We start from the raw sequence: 22,423 nt of genomic DNA, 5'->3' as shown, positions 1-22,423 counted from the left end.
TCAGCCACAAAAAAACGTGGCGACAGTAGCGCATCTGGTTTGGATATCCCAACTACCTTCGAAACCGTTAGAGATTTTACACAAGTTGAATGCTGGAGATGGACGTCTGTTCTCTGTGTCCACAAGATCCACCTGAAAAAAGGAAGACCTTTTAGACCCAGACTCTATTTGGTGTTATCCAGCTGGTTTACTTTTTCTTACATTTGTTCATTATACTCATATTCATCTGATTTGATTTGTTTGACATACGGATACCTTCATTAACTTTTTTATATCGTCCGACTTAAAAGATGACGAAGGAATTTCAGGCATGACATGGTTTCGTTACTGTTCTATTCGAGTGTCAAATTCATCCGAGAAAAATCCGCTTAAAATAACCTGAGTCCTGCGTTGGCTCGAATTCTTTGAATAAATTTAAACACGCTATACATTGATTAAAGAGCATTCAATAAATCAGATGAAATAATCTTTGAAATGGTTTTCACTGGGATGTTCCGTTTGCCACGATAAAGTTGCTTAATTTTTCATTCAGCATGAATTTATTTTGTAATTGAGTTCTACAAGATGACGACACGAATGAACTCATGATGAATGAAGTTCATGTTTGACAATTCTCGGTGGTTTGTTTACTTTTTCAGTTGCGTGAGTGCGAGTGCAAAGGGTGCTCATCTGTTACATTCGAACTTACGTAACTACCATGTACAGAAACCACCGAGAATTGTCAAACGATGTTCATCCGGCTTATTTTGTGGGGTTATGTTGGTTGGTGTAAAACCTAATTGAATACATTACGCTGACGTCACAAATGAACTGAGTGTTCATTTGTGACAGTTCGCTTGTACTGTTTACATGGACTTAGCAAAATTCTCTACGATTTCCTTCGAGCGAATCTAGTCGTCCACAAAATTTTCTAAGTCCATGTAAACAGTACAAGTGAACTTTCAAGAAAAGTGAGGTTAACTGTATCAGTAAAGAACCTAATTTGATCAGTCACTCAAATTTACAGCAAATCTTCCGGTTGCCAGAAAAAATTAATTAATCTGTATTCTACCGCAGTGAGCAAATTTTCTGGCAGAGACCGCTCTGATAGATTTCTGTAAGTCTTGGTTTGGCAGCCCTTTCAGATTTCTGCGCGTATCCTGTCGGGTTAGTTGAGCTAGGGCGAACTCGGTTTCGCTCGCGTTTTCTGACAAATTTTGACAGGAACCGAGCAAAACCATAACTCGGACATAAACTGTGCAAAGATCCTGGCAATTCCTACCTGGTACAATTTAGCACGAATCGAGCAAAACATCTGACAAAGATGTGGCAGAAAGCGTGCAGAGATCTTGGCCGTACATTTCTGGCTCGATTCGGGATAAAAGTGAGCAGCATCGGTTGGTTTAACCGCTTCTGTCAGAAACGGTTGTTGCATTTGAGCGTTGTTGCATTTGGCCGTACATTTCTGGCTCGATTCGGGATAAAAGTGAGCAGCATCGGTTGGTTTAACCGCTTCTGTCAGAAACGGTTGTTGCATTTGAGCGAATTCGTTGCCAGAATTCTCGCACGAACCGCGCAAAATGCTCGCCGAAACTCTGCCAGCATCAATTTCGCTTTGCTCAACTTTTGCTAACTTTCTGCTTGCCACGCTGACCGGAGTGGAGCAAGATCTCTGACCTAAAGTCTTAATGAAAGTCAGATTGTGGTAAGTTTTGGTGTGCAATATCAATTTCACCATTGATTCTTTCTGTAGTTTGGTGGTGATTACCTAGTATACTGATAAGTTTATGCACAGACCTACCAGACATGACACTCGAGGTCACTAATGTGTTGCAAAAATTCAACGATTTTTTCAAACCTTAATTTATCATGCTCATTACTTTCCGTGCGCACCGCAAGAGGCGCGTAACCATATGACATGATTGACAAGAATGCCCAAACGCACACTATTGAGTGGCTGCTATTGTCGTTGTTGTTATTGTGCCAAATAAACAGTTTTAGATTGAAACAAGAATAACACTTGGGTTCTACAATTGCTTTTCATAAACGTTCGTCTTGAAATCAAGACTTTAAGTAAGTATTACGAAAACGAGGGCGTAAATTTTTGAGAAGATTGTTTAGGAAGCAATGTCAGGAAAAAACAGTGGGTATCTAAGTGTACCGCAACGACGATGGCAAATTGCGCACTGATTTAACCATGTTTTTCTGCTTAAGTCAAATGAGAGTAGATTGGAATATGATATTCATAATAGTTAATTGTATTTATACTTGCAAATCAAATAAGGCGAATCTGGGCATTGTGCGGAAATATTTTATTTTTCATTTTCAATTCAATAGCAGAAACAGTTTGGTATGTGCACTTTCCACTAACTTCACAAACTGACTTGTGGGGAACAGTTCACATTACATCGCACGGAACAATCAAATTGCCCACATCACATTCTGTGTTAATGATAGATAATCCTTCTTGCTCACATAGTGTAGATTCCTGCAAAGAAATCTATACATTTCACGGAATTCGACGTCTCTTCCGTTTGATTAATGGTTGTTGTTAGTTTCTGTGGTCTATAATAATCACTTACGCATACCAATGCACCGCCATGTCAAATACATGAAAGTGTCAAACAGAAGGTAGAGTTCAAAAGATCCCCACCAGGTGGTGATAGTGTGCAAAGCGAAATTGATTTCGAAGTGATGATCACATTTTCAAATGAATTTGGTGTCATGTCTGGTAGGTCTGTGGTTTATGTGATAATGGAATTCATGCTGGAAGTCCGAACCGGTTCCGGACTAGTTTGACTGCCCACTGAGACGTCCAAAAAATTGTTTCAAAATCGTTCAACACGGGTCCAACGATGGGCGTTTGTTGAACGGTTATTTGGACGTTGTCCAAATTGGTCCAACGAATGTCCTTCATTGGACGATTTTGAAACCAACCGTTCTTAGAGGGTGGGTAGAGGAATAACCGCTATCAATTCAGTTGAACTCAGCCACAAAAAACATGACGACAGTAGCGCACCTGGTTTGGATATCCCAACTACCTTCGAAACCGTTGGAGATTTTACACAAGTTGAATGCTGAAGATGGACGTCTGTGTTACCATAAAAACATAAAGCTGTTTGTCGCAGTGCGCTTAAATATTTCATTTTATACCACTGCGATGGCATATTGTATTGATAATAATACTCGGGGAGAATCGCGTCGACTAACAACCGGGCCACTATATGAAAGTAAAAAGCTAGTACTTTCAGTATGTTATGATGTGGTTGCTCCTTTTTGCTCCTTAACGAATTATTTAAGGTGGAAGTTACCCCAAAAAAATCGTAAAATTTGGAATATCTTTTTAAATTCAACAGATAGGAAGTAACTACATTCGGCAAAAATATGTGTTTCAATGCTTCAAATAACTTTGTGGAAGATTCCAAGAAGATACGAGAATGTCTAAAAAAGTTATCATGAAAAAACTAATTTTAAGGGATCTTCGATATAATATGTTCCATAACTCGTAAACTACTAAAGCTAGATATATAGTGTCTTCAGCAATTTCTTTCGTAGTAACATTAGCTATAACTTTGCAGAAGACATAAAGTCTCTATCTTAATTAGCTCGGAAAATAAATTTCGTATATCACTTATATGTGAATTAATCACTAAACGGTATACTTCGGTGGATGCGCAATCATAAGAACAACAACTTCTCTGAACAAACTATATCTCTAAAGTCAACGGCTTAGACGCTATTAATTTTGAGCACGAAAACGACGTTTTAAAACACTGTGCACTCCTCCTCTTTCCAATCCCATTGCACTGCGAAACTTCTCAAATGGTCCTTTCGGCAGCGGTTTAGTCAAGATATCTACAGTTTGTTCCTGTGATGACCGATAAAGAATCTCTACTTCTTTGTTCCAAATTTTTTCGCGTACTATATGGTATTTAATATCAACATGTTTGGAACGCTTAGTTTCAGGATGTTTTGCTATGAATAGACAACCTTGATTATCTTCCAGAATCGGAATCGGGGTTTTAAGTGGTATGAGTACATCGTTGAATAATTTCTTCAGCCACATAGCTTCAGTCACAGACGTTGCCGCAGCGATATATTCTGCTTCTGTTGTTGACAACGCAACTGTTCCTTGCTTTCTCGTTGCCCAACACACAACATTACCATATACTTCGAATAGATAACCACTAGTAGAGCGTCTGTCGTCAAGGTCATTTGCCCAATCAGCGTCTACGAATCCCTTCAATGGATTAACATCTGGGTTCCTTTTGTATACAAGTTTAAGCGATGAAGTACCTCTAAGGTACCGCAATACTCTTTTCAGGTAGTTCCAATGCGACTGATCAGCGCAGTCCTGAAACCTACTGAAATAACTCACAGCGAAGCAGAGATCCGGTCGAGTCCCGAGCATGAGGTACATCAGACTTCCAATCAATTGTCGATATTGAGTATTCACTCCGTCATTTTGCCTGGATCGTTGTAATTTAGTGCCAGCTTCAATAGGTGTAGATACAGGATTACTACATTGCATACTGAGCCGTGTCAATGTTTTTTTTGCAAACGTAGATTGATCGATAGTTACTTTGTCAAGACGTCTGTCAATTTGAATGCGCAATCCCATAAAATATTCAACTTCCCCTAGATCTTTCATGCGAAACTCCGATGACAATTTTAGCACAGAGAACAGACGTCCATCTTCAGCATTCAACTTGTGTAAAATCTCTAACGGTTTCGAAGGTAGTTGGGATATCCAAACCAGGTGCGCTACTGTCATCATGTTTTTGTGGCTGAGTTTGACAGAATTGACAGCAGTAATTCCTCTACCCACCCACTGAGACGTCCAAAAAATTGTTTCAAAATCGTTCAACACGGGTCCAGCGGTGGACGTTTGTTGAGCGGTTATTTGGACGTTGTCCAAATTGGTCCAACGAACGTCCTTCATTGGTCGATTTTGAAACCAACCGTTCTTAGAGGGCACCCACTGAGACGTCCAAAAAATTGTTTCAAAATCGTTCAACACGGGTCCAATGATGGACGTTCGTTGAACGGTTATTTGGACGTTGTCCAAATTGGTCCAACGAACGTCCTTCATTGGACGATTTTGAAACCAACCGTTCTTAGAGGGCAGTCAAACTAGTCAGGAACCGGTTCGGACTTCCAGCATGAATTCCCAGTTAAACTCATTCCGTAACCGGTTCGGATTTCTAAATGGAGTCATTATGGATTCCAAATCAAATGCAACAACCGATTCCGACTCAGAATCGGTTGTTGCATTTGATTTGGAATCCATACTGACTCCATTCAGGATTCCGAATCAAATTCCGAATGGTTTGACCGGGTTCCAGCTCAAATGCATCAACCGATAGAGTAGGAATCAGCGGAATCGGTTGTTTTCTTTGAGCAAGATTCCATACTGAATCCATTCAGAATTTCGAACCGGTTCCGGAATGGATTTGACGGATAATTGGGATAGGTTGGTGTGGTGGCGCTAGTGTTTATCGTATATTAATTCAAATGTTTGCACACGTTTTTTAAATATTTTTGTTAGATCATGGATGTCTGTTCTGTGATTTTAGTTTCAAGTTATTAATGGCTGTTTCTTCAGTTCCACAAATCAATAAATCATCCACATACAGCAAAAGATATTTTGTACTGTTCCCGTCTAGTTTAACGTATAAGCAATAATCTGCATCAGAGCGTTTGAAACCCAAACTAATAACAAAATCGTGAAACCGATTATTCCAGCATTTTGGCGACTGCTCTAAACCGTACAATGATCTCTTAAGCTTGAGAACCTTGCATTCAGATACATCGATTCCCTCGGGTGGCACCATAAAAACTGGTTCCTCCAAATATCCGTGTAAAAAAGCGGTTATGACGTCCATGTGACAGAAGTAATACCACAGACTAACAGACATAACACTCAAAAACAAAGCTTCGCCCGCTTTAACGGTCATTTTAAATATATTTGTAGTTGGGACTGTGGCCACATTTGAAATCATGGCGCCACTGACATATGAACAAGCATATGGGGGATAGACCACTAGTGAAAAATTGTTCCCAAACCTGAGGGGTAACCCACCAGTAAATGAGTGATTGGGACTGTGAATAAAAGGTGGAGCTAGTGTTCTGGGAAAATTGTCGGATCGATGTTTTTTTAGGGAATTCCCTCATAGTGTTATGTCTGTTAGTCTGTGGTAATACTGCAGTTGAATTCCAATCGCCAGTAAGAATCGAATAGTGGCCAGTTTGGCTACTAGGGCATATGTTTCCTGATAATTTACACCTTCCTGTTGCATAAAACCACGTGCAACCACACGTGCCTTGTAGCGTTCCAAATTACCATCTTTATCCAATTTCCTTTTGAAGATCCACTTTGACGAAATCATTTTGACATTTTTAGGGCGTTCAACAATGTCCCAAGTATCGTTAACTCTCAGAGAGTCCAGCTCCTCCTCGATAGCACGTTTCCAGCTCAACTCGTCCTGTCGGCCTTCCCCAGTGAGCAAAATTTCTGGCAGAGACCGCTCTGCTAGATTTCTGTCAGTCTTGGTTTGGCAGCCCTGACAGATTTCTGCGCGTATCCTGTCGGGTTAGTTGAGCTAGGGCAAACTCGGTTTCGCTCGCGTTTTCTGGCAAATTTTGACAGGCACCGAGCAAAACCCTGGCATAACTCGGACATAAACTGTACAAAGATCCTGGCAATTCCTACCTGGTAAATTTAGCACGAATCGAGCAAGCGTGCAGAGATCTTGGCCGTACATTTCTTGCTGGATTCTGGTTAAAAGTGAGCAGCATCGATTGGTTTAACCGCTTCTGTCAGAAACGGTTGTTGCATTTGAGGGAATTCGTTGCCAGAATTCTCGCACAAATCGCGCTAAATGCTCGCAGAAACTCTGCCAGTATCAATTTCGCTTTGCTCAACTTTTGCTAACTTTCTGCTTGCCACGCTGACCGGGTCCAAGCTTGCATATGAGGAGGGATTACTTTCGCCATACACCTCTACCAACAAAGCAGCCGGTTCTGTTTCATAATCCTCAAACCTAATTGGCGGTTTTCGCAATCTACAACTACGACGACATGGTTGCAAAGGACCATTCATCGATTCATCATGTAATTCATTTTCTTGATTCCGCGTTACTTCGATATAGGCAATATCAGGCTCCAGTAATTGATCGGTGTTCAGTTCTATCTCTTCACACGCTTGAAACTCCTCATCACTCGAACTTTCATTGCACTCGACCTTGTTGCCGATTCGTTCACATTCCCATTTTGTTTCCTGGAACCGTCGAACAATCCTCATGGTACACTAACGAAGGGGCTTGATTTTCAAATTCACCTGAGTTTCGATTCCGAAATTCATTTTCATCGAAGATTACATCCCGAGATAATACTACTTTTCGGTTTATTGGATCCCACAAACGATATTAATGGATATCGTTTGTGGGATCCAATAAACCGAAAAGTAGTATTATCCCAATCATGATCCGCCCTTCACTCTTTGGATCAAATTTTCCTCGCTTGTGCTTCGGGATAGGCGAGTAAGCTTTGCATCCAAAAACACGCAAAACTGATAAATCGGGTTTATCGCCAAACCATTCCTCGGCTGGTGTAGTATCGCTTGATAGAGCTCTCGTTGGACTCCGATTTGTAACGTAAACAGCTGTCATAATCGCTTCTCCCCACATGTCTTTAAATTAACCGCTTTCGTATATCATCGCTCTAGCCTAGTAGCAGTCATCCTTTCTGCTAAACCATTGATGAGAACTGGCAGCACTGGCGATATAATAGTTAGCAAAAAGATACAGTTGTTAGAGATAGCTGGTAAACTAGAGGTTCAGTTAAAAATAAAAAATCAAATTGTTACCAAAACTCAAAGTGAATTCTTTTATTAATCTGATACACAAAACATGGTGTCAGAAGTAAAAAGACTGTCGTGAAAACTTACAAGAAGCTGTCTTGGATACCGGTGTAAACCGGGCAGGAAAATAGAAGCCAGAATCGCCGTTAGCGCTACCATTGAAAGAAATCGCATAGAAGCGGAAAAAACCACCGTCGTCAACACTAATACAGCTGCGACCCGCTTTTGTTTATCAGTGTGTACGTTAGGGTGACAATGATTTATATGAAAAAAAAAAATTCACAACCTACACCCCCTAGCGTCGTTCGAAATCATGAAAAAATGACACTGTCCAAATTTGAGCGAAATCGGTTAACCCTAACCCCTCCCCCAACGAGCTTAAAATTTGTATGGGATTTTTGGCCAAAATGTATGGGGAAACACTCACAGTTCACATTATCGCCCCTAGAGGTCGCTGTAAACTTCCGAACACGGACCTAGGAAGGAGTTAAGCTTTTGAAGATATGCCGCACAAGTTTGTCGAAGACTGCAAGACAATATAACCAACCGTTAAAGAGTTCTAACTAGAATCGGTTGTGTCACTGGAGCCGGAATACGAACTGGAACCAGCCAGAATCCCGGTTCATTTCCGGCTGAGCTTAACTGGGTGGACACTGCTGCTTAACATTCGCAAAGGGCGTACTCCGCTTATCTCATATATGTGACCCACATGCAAAGGTGGGGCAAGGTTAGGAAAAACTCATATATCTCTGAAACGACGAGAGATAGAAGGTTATGATGTTCCACAAAGTTGTAGAGAAATAAAAGGACTTTTTGGTTTCACTGGAAAGTTTCAGGATTTCTCTGTATGGTGGCGGTAATGAGCCAAGAAATTTAAAAGGAATGCTCCTATCTGTACAACGCTAAGAGATGGAGCATTTGGATGTTCTACAAAGTTGTAGAGTAGCAAAACATACTTTATTCTCTAATTTGCAAAAAAAATGCAAAATTCCACCACATGGTGGCGCCAGTAAGCAAAATTAATTCAAGGTAATTCGCCTATATATACAATGGTAAGAGATAGTGCAATCTGACGTTCTACGAAGTTGTAGAACATTTCATAGGCTTTCGTGTATAAATATGGTTTAGGCCGCATATTGGTGCTAACATCCATATATTATCGAGAATGAATATATTTTGATACACCTTTTGAATGTTTTCTATTTTTTCTGCACAACAGCGTTAGAGAATCAAACTAGTTTAAAATAATACTCTTATTTCTTGTGCAGAGTTTCTTTTATTATACATAACATGTTACTGAGTTTTCTTAAGACTCTCAGGTTATAATAACATCTATATTCTTGACTTTCTTTGTAATCCCATTGATATTTCTCCTGTTGCCTCATTTATTAACCTTTTTTAATTTTTTGAAGCAACTGTTGACTAATTCTACGAACGCTCTCTCCTCAAAGACGTCAGGAACAGTGCCGCGCGTCTGTGCTAGTTGATTGCCTCCCACAGAAGAAGCGTACTCTATGCGCCGTGAACTCATTTAGACAGGCATTGGTTGCACGATTACAGGGCTGATATTTTGATGATAGGTGAGAGCTACTAGGGTAATTCGAATGCCGATTAGTCACTTTTTCATCATATCTGGTCTCATTTATAACTTAGGAATAGGGCTCAAAATATATTCTGTCACCATACGCGGAATACTAGGCTTAAACACTACATTCCGCTAATAATGCAGCCTGGGATAAATGCCTAAGTATGCTACAATCCAATTCACGCTGTGCTTCTATTATAATCAGCAACCCCTATCACCTTGCAAACAAGCAAAGCGTGCATGCCAACTGCGCTGCCTGCCCAGTCGAGGGTACATCACCACATATTTTAATTTTGCTTTGTGCGACTATTCCGGCAAGGAAGGATCGTCTCCTGCTATAGCTGCAACATTGCTGCCGGCGCTCGTCGATCGCTCTGTCGTAGTAGAGACTGAACCGGCTGGGTAGTGTAATTTTGCTTTGTGCGTTTCATTGCGCGTGTTGCTTGCTATTGCCGCAGAGATGTGGTGTATGTTGTTGCCGTAGCTGCTCGTTGGTCGCCTCGAGACGCGCCATGTACTGCGAACCCAACTCAATTGATATTGGTTATATGAGTATGGGACTGACACTTCGGCAGTAAGCAAAGGGTGCTAGGGCAATTTGAATGCCGGATGGACAATAGTCAAATTAGATTCCAGCTCCGAGAAACTTTTTAGGTACCTGTGCAAATTCTTAGTTCGATCTATTAAACTAGATTTTTAAATTTTACATGGGATTTTGTGTGGGAAAAATAACTTTCATAATGTGTTGTTTGTGCCCTCCTGTACAAAGACTGGTTTTTACCAACAAATTTTCACCCTAGCGAGAAAAAATTTTGGTTTTTACCAAATTTTCCTCCTTAGGGTGAAATATAGCATAGAACTTTCATAAAATAATTCCTCCAGGAGTTGCCCATTGCATCATAAAAATAAATCGTTATGTGACATTTATAGGAAATTCAACATAGAAACAAAGTCTCGAAAACCACAAAACGATTTGACGCTTGAGAAAAAAAATTTTAACAGAAACCGATTCATGCTCTGACGATTGATAAAAAAATCATTTTTTTCTAGCACCACTGCTGTTGGTTGTGAAATTTTGTTTTGATTTACTCTTAATGTGTCTAAATCATTTATCTATACTGTTTGACCACCTTGCAAGGGTTTTGAGAGATAAATTGAGGCTTCTTTTGTACATAATAAGAGAAAGTTAAAAATTTGGTATATAATTAGACTATCATCAGCAATGATGCTATGAAAAGTGAAATTTTCATCGATCTTCAGAGCATCAATCGGTTTTTGATTAATAACTTTATTTCCTTGATAAATTTCCTATAAAAATCAGGCTTTGATTTATTTTTAGGAAGTAACGGACGACTCTTGGAAGAATTATTTTGCAAAAGACGATTTCCTCATACGAAATCTCATGTAAACTTTAAACAGTAGGCGCAAAAATATAGTTTCACTGATCGAGCTAAAAATTTGCAGAGGGAGCTAAATGGATCCCAATAAGTTACTCTGAGCAAAATTTTATTTTTTTCATATAACCATGTCTCATTCTAATGATCAATTTTTCATCACATCTGGTACCACACATAACTTCCAAACTGGACAATATAAATCAATACTTTGGAATGGTAGTCCATGTGAGATCATGAAAACATGGATTGCCATTCCAAAGTATTAAGTAACTCAACAGTGACATTATTTTAAGGAGTAGGCTAATTAAATACCAATACCGCGACGGAACCTTTTATACAATGAAGCTCCATTTTTATCGTGAATCACGACTTACCTTTCAATATACGGGCCCTTTTAAAAATTTCGGTAGGAAAGTCGTGTAAGGTTTGGTACGCTTATATCTTTTGCTGTACTGCATATAATTAATATTTTTTTTGCCATTTTGTCGAAAATAAGTTCAACAATGTTGTCATAACCAAAAACTGTTTTGAAAAATTATTCGAAAACTGCCCGGAAATGGCGAAAAATTTCAGCTCATCTCGGTCAGACCCGTCAATATGATGCACCAACCGAACACTTAAATGATGAAAAATTTTAAATATAGGTCCACTGTAGATTTGTTTCATTTTGTTTTGGACTGTTTAGAGCGTACAGGGTCCTGAAAGGGCTGTACAATATCGAGAAGGAATTAGCTGAACACGGTTGGTGGATGAATCTGTTTGTGTTAGCAGAGGCAATTATTTTCATTTCTGATTAGAGGGTAGCATACACGACGAAAACCGGATTTTAAAACATTGCTCTCCGGCGTGACCATTTTCCAGGATGGTGTGTTGCCTAATGTCCATGCCATTCTGCCGTCAGGCGTTAGCAGGCAAAACAGTACCGAGAAAACCAGAACCTGCCCTTTTCAGGACGACCATTGATGATGAGTTTCGATTTGATATTCCTTCTCTCTCTTTTGTTGGCGCATCATATTTTTTTTAAATTTAGCTACGACTTCCTTGAAAACAACACACACTTTCCTAGCCATTGGTTTGTTTTATTATTGAAGACACAATAGTTAGGCAATGCTGGTGTCTTGGGGGACATAATAATGGTTAAGGTCTGAAAGCATAGATCAATTTTGAAGTTCTGCGGACGACCCTTGTTGCAAACTGCTTTCGGGGAGCTTTCCATCCGGTGGATTTACGAACTGATTGGCACGGGTCATAGCACGAAAAATTCTACTCCGCTACTGTCGATGCTAACGAGTAGCATAACGACGGTCAAATGTGATGAGGAAAACCGACCGACCGTTGTATAGTCGCGCGAATATGCACTAGTATCGTTCACTCGCTCGTGTTCGCGTCATGTTTCTTTCCATTCCTTTCTGCTACTAATACTAGTATGAACAAAATGAATATACGTCTTTCCCTCACCTTCCATCCAGTGACCAGTATTGCCACACTGCTTTTCACAATAGCTTTCCAACAATATTTTCAGCAAATGTTGCAGATTGGGGAAAAAACATTTAGAAATTCCAAAAATATTCCCAAAAAACTATGTAGGGTAATTTCGATTGAGGTGCCGCACTCTCCATATCTCATATATAGGGTCAATTTTATACGGCAATATGATATTATGAATTTGTCTTTCGGGGTACTACAACACTAGAGATGTAAAATAATCCTTATTATTAACTCACGAAAATTGTATTAATGATTTTGTGCGTCCAGTTGCATCATGCCCAAGTAATAACTGAAGTTTTATAGCACGCTACAAGTTTTATCAGTGGCTATAAAACTATCATAAAACCACAATTGTTACTAAGGTGGAGCGCCGATTTTTTTTGTGAATCATGTATCAGTTGAATAGCTGGGACCTTTTAGAAGGCATTCTAATCATGAGCACGGTCGGAAAATATCGTCGTGCGGCATCTCTACCATACAATTCGACATAGATCTTTCATTAGGGCCTAAGTCGCAATGTACTCAAATGGAGAAAAATCAGTTTCAATATTCGGCGATGCTTTTCTAAATGTAGTTTTTATTGTAGGTATAAATTACTTTATGACCGTGTTTTTCCGGAAGAATTTTTCGTTAAACCTTATGACAATATAACAAAGAATTTAATTCCTATGTGCTTTTAGTGGGTAGAAACTAACAAAATGCTTACGCCCAATTTGCATCCCAGTCGTGATTTCGCCCTTCAGCAACCACCATTTGCGGAAGGGCTAAACCGTGTACATAATTTTCAGAAGGGCGCGTTAAATGGGCTAAACTAACTCTGTCTTGCTGGGTAAATGGGCGAGCTTGACAGTATACTTTTTAATAGGGCTCAGCAAATGGGCGCATAGAAACCCAATGTAAAAGAAAGGGCGCGTGAATCTTTTCTTTAAATTTCATGAAAATATCGAAATATTCGAATGTTTATGTGCAACAACTATCGAGTAGACATGATCATAGTAGATATTGCTTATCATTTATATAACAGAATCGCCGTTTATTCTTTTATTTGTGAATAATAACCGTACGCCCGCTTCTGTCTAAAAATGTAAGTTTGGCCTTTATATTCCATATGAGAAGAAGGGCCTAAGTCGAAATCTCGAAGAAAATGCATGTTTCGCCGTTTTGTTTTCTTTAATTATACATCGAACTAAAAACCATTTTAACTAATTTTCACCTCAATCTTGTAGTATTTTTGTTGCATAATGCCGTAATAGCGAAAACGCAGTTTGTTTACATTTGCGATTTAAGCCCGAATGAAAAATCTATGTCGAATTGGGAGAGATGCCCATCAAAATTATGAGTGATATGCCGCACTCGATGGCGGAGGATACGTAGCTAATATATATTTTTTCCACCTCTTAGTGTCATTTAATGATAATTTGTGTCAGGTATGGGTTCTGGATAAGGTGTATCCACAATCCACAGCGACATGAATCAATTATCTATATATTTAAACGGGTGATATGTATCTGAGTAATAGTTACTTCGGTTTATTCTTTAAAGTTTCAGGCACTAACATCAACGAGGGGTAAAAAATATTTTGTTCACTATTTTTCAGTTTGTGATCACGGTGCGACGCCTCACCCGCAGAGGCGGCATCTCTCCTGCAACGATCTTTTTTAAAAATGTTCATTGAAATTTAATGATTTTTTTTTCATGTCAAATTTCATCAATCATTTCAATGATTAATTTGATGCAGGACCGGTTTTGAGAAATGTGCGGCATCTCTCGCCAAATTACCCTATGCACAGAAGACGGCAAAGGAGTATACACATTGTTTTGCCATAATATTTCAATAAAATTCAAACAGTATTTCCACAGAGAATACTAACATACTAACTGCAGAAGTAGCTATTTTCTTTTAAAAGTAAATAAGTAATTAAACCAAACATGGATAGGTAACGTCTGAGACACATCGGTCATGTTGTTTGAAATCTAGTGATATTCAACCGAATCTTTAGATTGGAAATGTTTGAATGGAAATTTTCAAATTATACTTTATTATAATTATAGTGGTTCGGAAAAGAACTATTGATGGTTGTGCTGAGTTTAAAGATCGTTGGATGCCGAAGAATTTTCAGCATGATATAATTGGTGTTGGTGTAGGTTATTAACCAGTTATAATTGTATCATGTGTTGTGTGTTGCAGATTTCAAATTAAACCACTGGATCAATCAAATGAAAAAAATATGAAAAGTTCGAAATATATCTCCCACTTTCTACATTCATGTTTTTTATCATACAAAATAACCGCCAAAACTTTTTTAAATGTCCGAAGTAAGGTCAGTAACACTCCAGTTATGTCACAGACATTACCCACCCATCTTTTTTTATTCAAACAAAAATTCAGAACAGTTTAGAAGGAGCCCCAAAACACTGGTAAAGTTTGGTTTTGTTGTGGTTTGGTCGGTGGTCAAAAACACTTCAAAGCCAGAAACTTTTATTTAAAAAAATGTTCCCAAAATTTGGTCCTTCAGAACATTCATTTTACATTATAGATATTTTTGGGGGGACGGATCCAGAAAAAAATTTCGGGACGGTTTGTGAAATTTCGATTCGATGCCTATATTTTGCTTTGACATCAGATCTCGATGTTTCATGCATTTTGAAATCTTTCGGCGTCAATAATTATAATTAAATTCCATCTAACAGTGTGATGATACATTTCTTATAACTCTTATTGCTTTCTTCGGGTATTATATCGATTAACAACATTTAGAACTTTATGCTTCGCGATGGTTTTGATAACACATACTACATGGGATAGTGGCAGGACTGAGAGAATCGCTCAAATTAGCATAGGACAATATCAGTGCAAGAAATCTCAAAGGTCAAACCAATTTAATGGAAAAGCGGAGAAATATAAATTCTTCAATCAATGCATTGTGTAGCGAAAACTGAATTTTCCTAAAGGGGTTATGTTGTGCTGAGTCAAAAAATTCGAAAAACAAATTTTCGAATAGATTTTGAAGTTCATACTCAATAGCGTTTACTCAAATTCCCAACGCGGATGAGAACTAAGCATTGAAATTTCAGCTCTTGATATCTCGCTATCCTGAAGTGCATGCGTGCATAGTTCAAACTTTAGTTCGATATCGAGTTTTTTTGAAACTACTTCCCAGTAGTATCTTTGATCTGAATTATTATCCCTAATCCTACACAGAAAAAAATATTTTGTAATTTTAAGTTTATTTTCATGTACATATTTGGAGCATGAATATAAATGTTAAAATTAAGTTCCACCACAAATACACGCGACTTGTCGTGCTTTTTCAACGAATTTTATTAGAATTTTACACGTGGATTGAAAATTACAGTTTCTTTAAACGGAGAACCAATGCACTTCAATGTATTTTTACTCGAATACTGCTGTAAAATGAATGAATGTAGTATTACACGAATTAAAGTATAAAATTGAATGATGTTTGATGCTCCAATTGATTTTAACGTAATTTTCAATCAAATTTTTGATGCAATCGTTATATGTTTACATTCGTATTGATTTACATGTCGTTTAAATTTGATTATTTTTTGGTATGTAATGCCAAAGAACAAATAAAAAACTCTCGAAAACGGTTAGGGAAAATCATTATCATTACTGGAATTTTCTTTTTCTTTTCGATAACCTTGCGTCACTTCTATTAAAAATTTTCAATTACTTATTCACATTTTAACGACATTCAATTAGCCAGAGATTACTGGGTAGGGAAAGTTATGAAAATGAGAGCCATAGTACTCAAGTGAGAGCAAGAATGTGAAGTAAACAGATCGGAAAACTAGAAGTGGCAGGGTCGGTTGTCACGGTAAAGATAGACTTGTCTGCCTATACCAGGACACATGCTAGTGAACTCAGGTGGTTCGTAGTTTTGCTGCCTAAGCTAGCAAAAGACACAAATGAAGCCCGTACGATATTAAGCCTGTTCTAATGACTGCCACTTCTAGTTTTCCGATCTGTTTACTTCACATCCTTGCTCTCACTTGAGTACTATGGCTCTAATTTTCATAACTTTCCCTACCCAGTAATCTCTATACTGTCATGATAAATCTCTTCTACTGTTCATAAATAATAAAATTTACACTTTATCCAAAGCTTGAGTTTGTGAAGCTCACAATAGAAAGTGATTTAAAAAAACATAGATTAAGGAACATTTCGTAAATATCATTTTATAACTTGATATACTCCCTACACTTAGTATTCATAACTGTAATAAAGTTATTTTAAATGATAGTTTCAACAAATTCGCTAAAGACACGAACTCCGTTACTATTTTTTTAAAAATTATTTCTCCATAATATTAAAACTTCAAAGATGGCGTTTTGGACAGTAAGTTTTCATCAAACTTCCGCCAAATCGAATTTCTGGCCACGCCACTGACTCCAAGCAAGTAGAAACAAAGTCATTCAACACTCGTCCCCAAGAGACTTCTTCGAATACTGCCTATCAATTATAATACATTGAAGACCCGTTTTGATCAGGCCCCGATTTAGTCTGCCCCCATTTTATCAACCTCATGTTAGATGGACTCTAGCAGACGAATAAGACTGAACGCTATTGAGAGTATGAACTTTAAATTGATTCAAAAAACTTTTTTCGATTTTCGGGCTTAGCACAACATATATTTATTTAACCTCTTTGGGAAAATTTAGTTTTCCCCACGCAATACATTGATGGAAGAATTTAGATATGTTGTCAATAGAGCAATAATTCGTTTGTATGTCTATTTTATGAGTCATTTTCCGCTTATTCATTTATTTGGTTTAGCATTTGAGATTTCAAGCACTGATGTTGTCCTATGATGATTTGAACGATTCTCTGAGTCCTGCCACTATCCCATGTAGTATGTGTTATCAAAAACATCGCGAAGCATCAAGTTATAAATGTTCTTTATCTATATAATATACGAAGAGAGTGATAAGAGTTATACAAAATGTATTAACACACTGTTAGGTGGATTAAAAACATTTTTGTATGAAAGTTCTCATAACTTCGAAACGAAAAAAGTTTAGTAGTCAGTTAATGTTTTAAAGCAAATTATGCGCCCTATAATAATCTTCAAGTTGTCTAAAGGGTACTTCAGTGTAAAATAAAAACTACAAAAGCTTTAGAAATAAAACCGTTTTTTAACCCTTCGGAAGTCGAGCAAGTAGCCTAATGAACGAGCAGCCGCTGGTGCGCCAACACAGTTTTGCTAGCTTTGTTAGCTGGCGGAAGGTTACAGAACACGCTGAAGCTTATATTTGGTTTTCTCATGCAATGAAAATTACAAAAGCTAGAGCTTGCATGTCTTCAGCAAATTTGTTTAAAATGTGTTTCTCTACAACTTCTACAATTAACAACTTTGCCAAACATGTTGTAAGACTAAGTCATTTAATTTTAGCAAAAAGTTAAAATTGCTGCTAAATTCACATTCTAGACCACTGTGTTGTGGGAGCATATTGAATGATATTCTACACAGTATTAGAATCTCGACAAACGTCTCCTTTCGATTTCGAATTTTTCTGCATGTGTTCCAAAGAGTACCCAAAGATGTGTCTCTTGACAAGTCATCCACAAAGTGTCTCAAGAAGCTGTTCATTTTAACACGGCATAAACTGTCAATTTGCTTTGCCAAATAGTATATTTTTCAAATAACTTACAGGTATCAACTTGGCGTAAATGAAATTCTTTAGAAGCGATTTGTTTAGTTTCGTATACATCATGCGGCCTAATTCCAATTTTTATAACGAGACACGATAGCCTTTGAAATACTCTACAACTTCGTAGAACGTCAGATTGCACTATCTCTTACCATTGTATAGATAGGCGAATTACCTTGAATTAATTTTGCTCACTGGCGCCACCATGTGGTGGAATTTTGCATTTTTCAAATTAGAGAATAATGTATGTTTTGCTACTCTACAACTTTGTAGAACATCCAAATGCTCCATCTCTTAGCGTTGTACAGATAGGAGCATTCCCTTTAAATTTCTTGGCTCATTACCGCCATCATGCGGAGAAATCCTGAAACTTTCCAGTGAAACCTTTTATTTCTCTACAATTTTGTGGAACATCATAACTTTCTATCTCTCGTCGTTTCAGCTATATATGAGTTTTTCCTAACCTTGCCCCACCTTTGCATGTGGGTCACATATATGAGATAAGCGGAGTACGCCCTTTGCGAATGTTAAGCAGCAGTATCCAACTTTAAACGTTAACAACTCTTTAACGGTTGGTTGGATTGTCTTGCAGTCTTCGACAAACTTGTTCGGCATATCTTCAAAAGCTTAACTCCTTCCTAGGTCCGTGTTCGGAAGTTTACAGCGACCTCTAGGGGCGATAATGTGAACTGTGAGTGTTTCCCCATACATTTTGGCCAAAAATCCCATACAAATTTTAAGCTCGTTGGGGGAGGGGTTAGGGTTAACCGATTTCGCTCAAATTTGGACAGTGTAATTTTTTCATGATTTGGAACGACGCTAGGGGGTGTAGATTAGTAATTTCAAAAATGGCCGTTTTATTGTCACCCTAGTGTACGTGTTTCTCGAAAAACAGAAACAAACAGCTACAGTGAACCTCGCAGTGAACTCAGTGAGTGACCGAAATTTATCCTCGTGTCTACTTACACAGTGTAGAGTAAACGTCAAATTGCGATCGGAAGTTGAGGAAATGTAAACATGGCATCTGGCTCCGATCGATTACCACAAGCTTTGGATTGCACTAATTTGGCCAAAGAATGGCCAAGGTGGAAGCAGAAATTCAACATTTATATGATTGCGAACAACAAAACAGCCGAAACAGTAAGGAGCAAAATTGCAACATTTTTATGGCTAGTCGGTGAACACGGTGTGGAAATCTATAACACTTTGTTTCCAAATAATGGTGATATGGAGACTAGGGGCAGATCACTTGTGATCTAGGGGCAGATCACTTGTGATGCATTTTTAAAAATCAGCGAAATTAAATGCATTTATTTCCATCAAAATAGAAATTCATAATGTATTTTGCGTTGCGTGCAATGTTTTTGCGTTGCGTGCAATGTTGTTTGTGTTGCGTGTAAGACGTCAAAACCCTACAGAAAAACTAGCCCTACATTTAACAAAACGTCGAACAAAGTGGATCAGCGTAGGACGTTTGTTAAACAAACTTTTTTGCGAGGCAGTGCAAAGCTGATGCAAAAATGGAAATTAAATGCATTTTTTCAATTTAATGCAAATTTGTTATACATTCTTAGAGTGATCTGCTCCTAGCTTGTGATGCATTTTGGAAAATCAGCAAAATTAAATGCATTTCTTTCGATCAAAATAGAAATTCAAAATGTATTTTGCGTTGCGTGCAATGTATTTTGCGTTGCGTGTAAGACGTCAAAACCCAACAAAAAACTAGTCCTATATTCAACACAACGTCGAACAAAGTGGATCAGCGTAGGACGATTGTTAAACAAACGTTTGTGCGAGGAAGTGCAAAGTTGATGAAAAAATGGAAATTAAATGCATTTTTTCTAATTTGATGTAAATTTGTTATACATTCCTAGAGTGATCTGCCCCTAGTATGGAGAGCATGTTTGGTGGATTAGCCGCAGGGGCAAACATCGTAAACCTACCAGCTGAGAGAGCTAACGCGGAGGAAGATCGTCCCGCAGTTCTGGTTCCTGTCGCCGATTTAGCACGAGAGCGAACACTAACACAAGTAATTGATGCATTTGACACTTATTGCCTTCCACGAAAAAATCTGGCTGTCGAGGCGTTCAAATTTAATCTCATCGTTCAGAAAGAAAAACAACCGTTCGCTGAATTTGAGACAGCGCTCCGTACACAACTGGCATACTGCGAGTTCGAATGTGAAGCCTGCCATTCATCGTATGCAGACCGAATATTATGAGATCGAATTGTGGTCGGCATTCAGGACAAGAAGCTGCAGCTTAAATTATTGGACGGCAAAAACGAGCCGCTCGCAAGCATCGTCGAAATGTGTAAAGTACAGTTTGTCTTCACATCTCGTCCTGAGCAGAAGCAAAAAATCGTCCCGCGCAAGTGAAACAGTCAATTTTACCTAAAAATCAATCGGTGCCTATCGCACAAGCAGTCCATATAACAATAGCCTATACCTACTGTGCGATTTAGTGATGAGTGACGGTGCCCAGCAAAAAGCAACTCAGATGCGGCCGAACTGTGTTGCTGTTGATTTTTCAAAATGCCCCGTAAGACCAGCCATTCGGGAAGTGGAACAGTTATTAAAAGTGCAGATGGAACTCAATCTGGATGAAGTGAAAACCCTACAAATGCATCATATCAAACATTGCGTGCTGATTTCGTTCAACAACATTAACCAAGCTGAGTCATTCGCCTCGCGAAACAACATGCAGTACACCGCCGAATGCGGCAATGTTAAATATAGCATTCCCGTATACATCGAGAACGGCGCTGTAGAAGTTCGGGTCCATGATTTGGCTACGCGTACCCCTGACGGCGCGATTAAAAAATGCTTGCAAAAATACGGAGAAGTAGACTCCGTTAGGGGAACTGGGGGTAAGACGGACATGTTAAGGTTATACTCAAATAAAACATAGTAAAAGCATGTTTTTGTCAACACGAAATACTCTATGTTGTAGCTCCATATGTTGGCTTTCGAGTGCCCAGAGGGATTATGTTACAAAAATCGACAAGTATTTTTTTTGAAAGAAATAGAAAACAAAGAAATATCTCCACTTTTTCCAGACTGCGGGTGAAACGGACATATGGTGGGGGTAAGACGGACATGTCGCCGGAAGCACGATCACAATACGAAATATTAAAATCTACTGTTTCTAACGGATGTTTTGGATAGTTTGTGGTTCTTCTTAATATATATGTTCAATTCGAGGTGAAAAATTACGTTTTGGGGTTCAATTTAAAGTTGAAGCAAATGATGTATTTTCTAATATCGTTTTTTCCGTTTTCATAAAGAGGCTATACAATCAGTTCCAATGATCAGTCAAATCATTTATACAAAACTGGAAAATTACATATTAAATACGCAATTGGGTAACATCAGTTCCTCGATTACGCATAGCCATAATACGGGACCTACACAAAGTCTTCTACCTTTTCCAAAGGAATTCCGTATTCAGCCTAGGTCACATTAACGTACATCTTGCAGTCTACTACATGTGTGACTTCAGCTAACTGGATGGTTCTCCACGTTTGACTGCTAGAATTTCGTTTCTATACGCGAGACATTCATATAAGGATGAATCAATAGAATTAATCAAGACTGGCCGTCTTGCCCCACCAGTACACATATTTTTTAAACGCTCGCACTTATTTACTCGTATAAGAACTTACCTGTTATTTTCCACGAAGATGTCATTTAAGAGTTACATTATCGAAATACAAGAAAAAATCCGCGAAAAAAATGATTTTTTCCTCGATAAACCTTAAAATCAGAGACGTAAAAATTACATCCGCACGAAGATGCACTACTGATTATCAATGTTTACTTAATTTTTTTGCTTTTAACAATATTCAAGGCCTACTGAGTGCTTCATAATTCAAGGATATCTATAAAGAGAGAGTACTCATATAATGCAATTGAACTTTATATGCTATATGCCTAAAATAACCATGTGTCCGTCTTACCCAACCTGTCCGTCTTACCCACAGTTCCCCTACACATGATACAGAACTCCGTTACACAACTACAGAAACTGTTAAGGAAAACTCAAATCCAACTGAAATCAGCACACAACCATCTTACGCTAAACCACTAACAGCTGCAAAACCAACATCTCCGGATCAAGCACCAACAACCAGTAGCAACAACAACGAAACGAATGCCGAAAAATACGAACATACAATACGACATACAATAACGACTGGAACATTTGACCGCGAGCAGCAGGAAAGTAGTACGGATGAGGACATGGACATGAACGACAACGCGAAAGAAGACAAACGGATCGAACCTAAAATTGCAGTGGACAACACTGGCAATATTTCGCCCCCTAGAAAAAGGATCTCAACACGCAGCAGAAAGCTGCGCCTGAACGAGACCAAATATTTTACATAGCTGTTTTTTTATTTATTTATTGTAAAAAACAAACAATCGGCCTCGTCGAG

The sequence above is a fragment of the Topomyia yanbarensis genome, chromosome 1 (assembly GCF_030247195.1).
Source record: "Topomyia yanbarensis strain Yona2022 chromosome 1, ASM3024719v1, whole genome shotgun sequence".
Lineage (NCBI taxonomy): Eukaryota > Metazoa > Arthropoda > Insecta > Diptera > Culicidae > Topomyia > Topomyia yanbarensis.
The sequence above is the reverse complement of the archived record's forward strand: the minus strand, read 5'-3'. Positions refer to the sequence as shown.